The sequence below is a fragment of the Numida meleagris genome, chromosome 1, assembly GCF_002078875.1.
Source record: "Numida meleagris isolate 19003 breed g44 Domestic line chromosome 1, NumMel1.0, whole genome shotgun sequence".
Taxonomy (NCBI): domain Eukaryota; kingdom Metazoa; phylum Chordata; class Aves; order Galliformes; family Numididae; genus Numida; species Numida meleagris.
The window spans coordinates 175,034,581-175,042,886 of record NC_034409.1 but is presented as its reverse complement, the minus strand read 5'-3'; the positions used below and the strand labels follow the sequence as shown (position 1 = coordinate 175,042,886).

Below are 8,306 nucleotides of genomic sequence, written 5' to 3'. Positions count from 1 at the left end.
TACAAATATATTTCCTATTGGGTGTTCCTTTCAAGAGTTATCTGTGAGATGTCACAGCTGTCAGAGGACTCCAGAGAAGACCTTTCCCACCACACCACCAGCCAGGCAGTAGGATAGCTCTGCTCAGCCAGATCCCTGGTACCTGAGATTCTGCTTCAGTGAAGCATTGAAGAGAGCTTCAAGTTAAATCAAGAGAAATATTATTTTGAAACACAAATGAGTCATAGTCTGCTCACGCTTTCTCCAAACTTCATGCTTGGCAAAAAACAAAACTAATGATTAACACAGATGTTTAAATGAACTGTGAAAGCAACAACATAACTTTCTAAATACAACTTCCCCTAAAATACCCGCAATCTAGATTTTGTTGAAAGTCAACACAGAATAAATGAAAATGAAAACAGTCAATGTTTTTACTCAAAGAATAAATAGTTGGGGGAAAAAAAAACAGCACTAAGGGCAGAAAAAAAACCAAAAACAACACCAAATCAGAATCTAAACAACAGTTTAATTTTCCTGTTCTACATACCTTTTCCATCAACAGCCCTGACAGACATTAGCATGAATTTTAGGATCTGGCCTAGCTGGTACCATGACTGAGTTACCAAAGATAACTTAATCCCACAGGAGAAAAAATGACTATTTTTCACTTGATGTTAATCTTTGGTCTGGTGTTTACTCAGAATACTGGAGAAAAATCAGTTTGCGGTTGACTGCTGATGCTTTCTGCCAAGTGGTTCCAGTTCTTTCTAGATGTAAATTCAGTGTTAGCAATTATTAACTGTGTGTCCAAAGGGTGCTCCACATAACACAAGAAATAAGCGGGCATAATAAAGAACTGGGGGAACTTGCAAGGAACAGAGAATGCACTCTGGGAGAGCAGCAAGTAGTTCTGTGCTGGGATGGATGTGTTCCCTTCCTGAACAGCACATGTGAGGCTTGCCTCTCTGGGGCCCTAGAAGAACACACTCTAAAGGACATTTTGAAGAAATAGGCTTTAAATCAGGGTGCTAGTCAGTAGTGACTCCTGTGGGCAATGAGGAACTGTTTGACTCTTAACGAACGGCAGGAGCCTTAGAGAAAGGAAAAAACATGGCAGGTGTCCATGCAGATAACAGCAGGTCTAGCTGTGGGATGAGCATGTCTACATTCTGTGTTTACTGTGTTCATTTTCAATTGACTGTTATCTAATTATAAATTACAATGTGCATGAGAACAGCACATGAAGCCTATTCCATTCCATTCCATGTATCTGCAGAGAAAGCAAAACTTCTGTCTCCAGCAGCTTTTGATGAATACCAGCAAAAAACCAAAGCCAAGCAGAAGAGCAGTGTCCTGAGCTCTCAGTCATCATAAGAAACAACCATAGAAGTTTGAACCAAAGGCCTAGACAGCTCCTGGCCTCCTAGAGCAGTCACTGCTGGGGACTTAGGAAGAAGTAAGTATACCGTGGCTTTCTTATAGACCACTCCAGCTTTCAGCAATCTTTGTTTAGGGACTTCCAAAACCATTTTGTGTTAAGTAATATTTGATCAACTTTCTTCTCATGTTTTCTCTCTAAAGCCATTTACATTTTTGGCTGCTATAGGGTCCAAGTGGTGACCAGTTCTATAACTGAATTATGAGGCTGTATAATAAAATATTTAGTTTCACTTCTTTTTCTATGTTGATACCAGTTCCCTTCCTTAGCTACTCTCTAACTCTTAAATCATGATTGCCTATGGCACCTCCACATGACATTCAGAACTCCATAGATTTTTGTTACCACAAAAATGAGTTGAATTCATTTTCCTCATATGGATATTTCTGTAGCCCACAGAGGTCCAGTTCTGAACAGCCATTTCTTTGGTAAGGCAAGAGATCCATTTCTCACTCCAGACTGTCCCAGGAGCAGTCACCAGCCCTGAGATCAATAGGTTCACTGTGTCCAGTTCTATTCCTTTTAATTTGTCTTCTAGAGACTTGAAATTGGTGTGGTTGAGATAAACATTGTCTGCACTGCCACATAACAATGCCAGACTAAAGTTACCTCTCTATCATGAAAGTTGGCCATCTGTTCATTACTCTACGATTCCTACCTTTTAATCAGTTATTTAACTGTTCCTTAAAGAGCCTCTGGTAAGGGAGAACATATCAAAATATTTTTTGAAATAAAATTCTGCTACTTTCCAAAACTCCTTTAAATGTCAGGATTGTTTCTCATACAATGGTTTACTGCTGAGGTTCTACGAGGATTAACACACAGCCATGAGTTTGTACAGACTGTGCAGGAAGATCCCTATTTGTGCACATCCAAAAAAGATCCACGTAGACACATTACTAAAGGCAGAGACCTAGTGGTGAAAAAAGGATTGTAAGGTGTAGCCTTGCAGTAGAACAGCTTGCCTGCTGTCATAGAGGAAGCCTGCAGCAGCTTCAGAAGGTGAATTGTGACACCTTCCACAGCTCAGCTCAGCTCCTCACCTCCAAGGTTTCCCTCCACAGTGTGTGTGAGAGGGAACTTTGTGTCACAGCATCCCTAGTCTGAAAGGAGACATCTGTCGTAACATTCTTGGAAGGTTAGTAATGCCACTAGCAGCCAAACAAAATAAATGACAAAGTATGTGACAGAAAGATGTCTGGGACCCTATGGGGAATTAGAATGTCAAAGTACATTTACATCATAGCAGTTGAGCTATCATCACAGGAAACTGTATCTTTAATTTGAGCAAATTATTTCAGTAACAGCTTTGGAAAAAGATTGTATCCTTCTAGCTCTAACATTCCTATTTTGATTGTCATTGATAGAAAAGGGTCTTTGGGGACATATCGTCCAGCTGAAAAACATTATTTGTTCTAGATTCCTTCATTGAAAGTATAAATTCAAACATTTTTTATCTAATTTTGTAACATTTTAAATGTATTAAAGGGCTGAGAGATTTTCGTAATTGTAATGCAATTTGGACTGGATTACTTGACAAGATACACTGCATTGTTCTTTAGGCAGGCCATTTCACTGGCCTTCAGCTCCTGTTTCCCCACTTCCTGGCTGTGAATTGAGCTTTTGCTCCAGCTTTCTGACCACAAGCTACTTGAAGAACTGCTTCATGGTAAGGGTGACAGAGCACTGGAACAGGTTGCTCAGAGTTGTTGTGGAGTCTCCTTCTATGGAGATATTCAAGACCTGTCTGGATGCCTACCTGTGCGACCTATTGTAGGGTACCTGCATTAGCAGGGGTCCCTTCCAACAGCTGCAGTTCTGTGATTCTGTGTGAGGTATAGGTTCATGGTAAATACTTCTTTCTGAAGTTTACTAAATCTAATGAATTACATTCTAAAGAACCCTGTAGAGTGCTTAACATCAGTTGTAAGTGTCTGGAGCCTACAGCAAAATAAGGCACCAAAAATGACTTATTAAACATTACTGAATAGTAAATGGGTGTGTGTGGGGGGGGGGGGGAAGAGAAAGAAAAAAAGAAACAATTAAACTTCCGTAACAACCTGAATGGGCAGACAATCAACAATGTACATTTCCAGAAATAATTCAGAAACAAGTACTAGATAACCTAAAGCACTTTTCCACTGCTAGACTCAGGACTGTGATCTGTATTTTTCCTGGCTGGCTGAATGGTTCAAGAGAGGTTTAAGGAAATGGTATTCTCTATGATTCAAGAAGATCAGAAAGGAAATATTTTCTTCCTCCTCCAGGCACAAAACAACCTAAAGTAAGCCATCTCACATACACCACTTAACCAATAAATCTGAAAAGAAAATCATAGCTTAGCACACTACTTCTTCACTTGTACTGGTGCCTGACATAGGACCCAATGCTTCTCAAATGACTCACTACCTGGTGTAGATCACTGTATTAAAGCTGAAAGTGAGCAAGGGGAGGTGATGTGGGCAGAGAAAAGTGTTTTGAACAGATGAGCAAAATAGTTCAGTTTCTTTGGTTGCACACTTGAATACACAACTGGCCATTTCAACGTGTCATCTCAGAGCACTGCTGACTCCAGAGCTACTCATACAGCTAATGTATAACTTTCATACATTACACAGGTTACACTCACTGTAAATGGTGTTCCAGCCCATCAAGTGATGAAACTGACTTTGCAGCTCCTGCCCTTATCATAACTCATCTACACTACAGAGTTAACGTACGTATTTTGGAAATCCAGTTGGTACATTCAGCTTATCTCCTTGATCAAGTCTCGAACATGAATAGACAGAATCTGTCCTTCACTCTCACTGTCTCACTCCCCAAACACTGATTAGGTATCTGTCCTCATCTTTAGACACTCTGTGGCTTGGTCCCAGCTCAGGGATGAATACTACAGTTTACAACTGTTACAGTAATGCAAAGTAGGTTCAAAGCACAGGAAGCTTGTATAGAGAAATACCAAAACTGTGCAACTGAATGGCTTGAGATCATTTAACTGATAAGCAGATGGATAATAGATCAAGATTTTTGTGGTCCATCAAAGAACTATCAGATGTTTACAGAAGATATACTTTAATGGGCAAGATAAGCCACACTTAAGCATGAGCAGGCTGCCCAGAGAAGCTATGGATGCCCCATCCCTGGAGTCGTTCAAGACCAGGCTGGGCAGGTTCTTCAGTAGTCTGATCTAGTGGTTGGCAACCCTGCCCATGACAGGGGGGTTGGAACTAGATGATCCTTGAGGTCCTTTCCAACCCAAGCCATTCTATGATTCTATGATGATGATATAAGGATGAAAAGATCAGAAAACATCCAAATGGATGGTGCTGACAGTTTGAGTGCATGGTTATTACATGGATAAAATAAAAAGCCAATTAAAAATGTACAAGAGAGGTCATCAAGTGAATAAAGAACTGCTTAAATATTTCCAGAGGAATAACTCCACACCAAGAGAGGAAATCTGGCTGATGGTTGGCCAGACATCTCTGGGTGCCCTGTGATCACCAAAAGAGAATTGTGTTTGTTAGCCACAGACTGAATAATAGAACATCTGTCAATGGACAACGAGAGGTTTCCAGACAGAGATCCATGATCTGCTGATTCCGGTGGTAGGTTTGTGCCCATCCCGAGTGTGGCATGAATTTGCTGGGATCACAGAGATGCTGATAACCCATGGAGTACCAAGAACACCAGTTGTAATTAGTGATCATGGGAAAGTAATGTCAGAAGGAACAAGCAAAGGCTTCGGTCCTCTAACATAAATTTTATACAAAAAGGGTAATCCTCTTTCTTGTAGCAAACAAACACAACTCTCATGCCTTGGTCCAAAAATGGAAGGATAAACATCCCTAGGACATTCAGAGCATCACAAGCCCTGAACAGACAACGAATTTCTTTAGCCTTGCCTGGCTCAAGACAAACCAGCAATACATCATCACAAACATCCAAAAGAAACTCTCCACTGCCCATTATCTCCCCAGAGAGAGGACGCCAGGAGTCACACTGTAACTGCTAGTCATACTGCCTTGCCCACTGGTAACACAAACTGCTCAGAAGATATAGGAATGCACATTACACACAAAATTTCCACAGTAAAACACCCTCCAAAACTACAAAGACAAATTATTACAGTCTCAGCTTTACTGCCCTCACTGTCTGGAAGGGGAGAATTGTGTTAACCATCTGCAAGAGCTGCTATTGCTTTTGTTCAAACAAGGAACTCACACAGTGTCCTCTACATCAGCAACAGACAGGAAACTTGCAGGAGCAACAGCATTTCTTGTTATGTATAAGATCCTGGCTATTGCGAAAGAGTACATTGCTCAGATAATCACATACAAAGAGCAACACAGAAATCATTTTAAATCTTATTTCTAATTTCCTAGTCATTTCCCAACCCAGCACAAAAGATATTTCTTCCATTCTGCTTCACCTTTCCTGTGCTATTTAGTTTTTTGGGTTTGTTTGTTGTTTTTTTTTTTGCTAGTGCAAACTGGGTCACTTCTCCAAGTTTAATTTATACTGCAAGATAATCCTGTTGTCTACTTCTTCCAGCTTTCCCTTTCCTTGCCCTTGCATACATTCTTTTTGCTGTTGCTGAAGAGATCCCTTCCACTGTTCCTGTGAGCCAGAAGTGCTCGTGTCTGTCAGTTCAGTTCACAATTCATTCTCATCAGAAAACATTTTCTGTCTTGTGTCCATTGCTGTCTCTGCAGCAATTACATAAGTGTTCCCAGTAGGTGCAGGAAGGTTGACTTTAACTTAAAGAGGATGTCCCAAATTCAGCTGCACCATACATGTGTACACGTGCTATTTTCATCCCCATTGTGCAGCTCAGCTGGCAGCGACAGACTCACAAGGCAGGAGCATAAATCCACTCACAACATTTAAGATCCTCCAATACTCTCTGCTGCTGTTAACGTTTACTCTCACCAACTCCACACGGCAGGTGTCTCCTCTGTACATCTCACTCCTGTACTGTGTAATTCCATATACATTAGTACATTCTCCAGCTCTCCAGGGCACAAATCCCACACATACCACTGCTACGTGAAGGAAAATCACATGCTGGTACTTAGAAGTCTCAGGCAGAATACAGACACAGTTCTCACGGCTTACTGTTTAGCCAAATTAGTTTTGGAGGACCTTCCTCTGCCCTCTTACACAAAGAAAACTACTGAGATGGTGAAGGGAAGAATTCCTGCTGCGGGACCTAACTCTGCAAGGACATTCCTGGTACATTTGCTTCTTGCACAAGACAGTGAAACTATTTTGTACATCTGTAGAATGCAAGAGACATCCTCGTCTCTCCTCCATCAGTAACGTTTTGTCCTGTTTCCCACAGCTTATATTTATGTCATCATTCCGACCACGATGCTTGTTGTGCTACCAACCACTGCGTTCTTTGTCTTCTTTACAGGAGGCAGTCTAAAGAAGGAAATTTAGTGGAAAGATTTGTTATAATCCTATAGAGACGGTAAACAGGACTCCCATACTTGCTTCTCAGCTTGAACCTTTCCCTTGTGATTAAAATTGGACTGATTTATCTTCTTCTTGGTTATATAATTCCTAGAAGACTGGTGCAAGGATGCTGACAGCAGCTTGGCAGTCAAGTCAAACCCGGAGTTTCCTCTGTTGTTGTCATTTTTCCAGAAATTTTCACACCTCCATTCTTTTGCAAAGCCAAAACAGCTGCACTTTGACTTGCTGGTAAGAATACCTTGTTTGTCTTTATGTTTATAGGAAATTCCTGAAACATCCTTGTCACCAGAACAAAGCAACATAATCAAGACCACGGGTTAGCCTTGAACACTTGAAAGCAAGGCTGTGTGTAACACAGGATGGAGAACTGCCTCAGAGAGAGACAGTTCTAGAGTGACTCTGCTCCTGGCACCTCCACACGCAAGATAGACAGACAGCTGCTTAAATAGCCCCAATACCTCAAAGATATGTCAGCCAGGATCTTGTTTATGATGTTATAAGACAGAAATATATTAGGAGCCGTGAGTTCTGCCCAGACACTTCTGTGACTTTTGCAATTGATAACTACAACACTATGTCTCACCACAAATTTGCTTGACCATCTATCTCATCACGTTCCAGTTTCTAATGAACTCTAAAAATTACCTTCTCAAATGTGAACATTTGAGAACTTGAACATATTTAAACTATCTAAATGATAAGTTTTCTTTAAATGAGGAGTTACTACTTGTTCAGAAGAAAAATAAAAAACTTCCTTATATTCATTTAGAAGTTAGTGAAGGACTGGAACAGCCGCCCAGAGAAGCTGTGGATGCCCCATCCCTGGAGCCACTCAAGGCCAGGTTTGATGGGTTCCTGGGCAGTCTGATCCAGTGGTTGGCAACCCTGCCCATAGCAGGGTGGGATGGAACTAGATGATCTTTAGGACCCTTTCAACCCAAGCCATTCTATGGTTCTGTGATTCTTATTAATAGATGTATTTATAAACCTAAAGCTTAAAAAAGCACATGTTTGCCATGGGATTTTGAGATGTTCTTGCTTTGGTTTGGTTGGTTGGTTTATTATGCAAATGTAATCATTCAGAAAAAGTCATCAGAAAAGGTCTGAAACTCCTTGGATGGCCCCAGAGCTTTCTGATGAAGATCACTGTGTAATGTTACAATTTTGTAGTGTACAAAACACCATTTCCCTTCCTCACTAACTAATCTGCATAGGATTCATTTTTAAAATTGTTGAATTATGCTAACAAGATCTCCATAATTAAAAGAGCTTCAGGGGCAAAAGAATAGAGTTGGGAGTTAGCTTTGCATTCCGTGTAAGAGAAAAGGTTCATGTTTCCTCTTGAGCTGCTCTAAGCTAGCGATACAAATCCACAGAGCTCACGTTAATGCAAGCCTGACTGACA

At 40.8% G+C, this 8,306-nt stretch overlaps 1 long non-coding RNA gene across 2 annotated transcripts; it reads left to right on the top strand.

Annotated features, from left to right (window-relative positions):
* Nucleotides 2,443–7,427, top strand: LOC110393467. Of its 2 annotated transcripts, none has more exons than XR_002435023.1 (3): nt 2,443–2,558; nt 2,983–3,089; nt 7,163–7,427. It is a non-coding gene; the product is annotated as an uncharacterized LOC110393467 (long non-coding RNA). The 2 variants fall into 2 exon arrangements; XR_002435022.1 differs by lacking the exon at nt 7,163–7,427 and adding an exon at nt 4,039–4,130.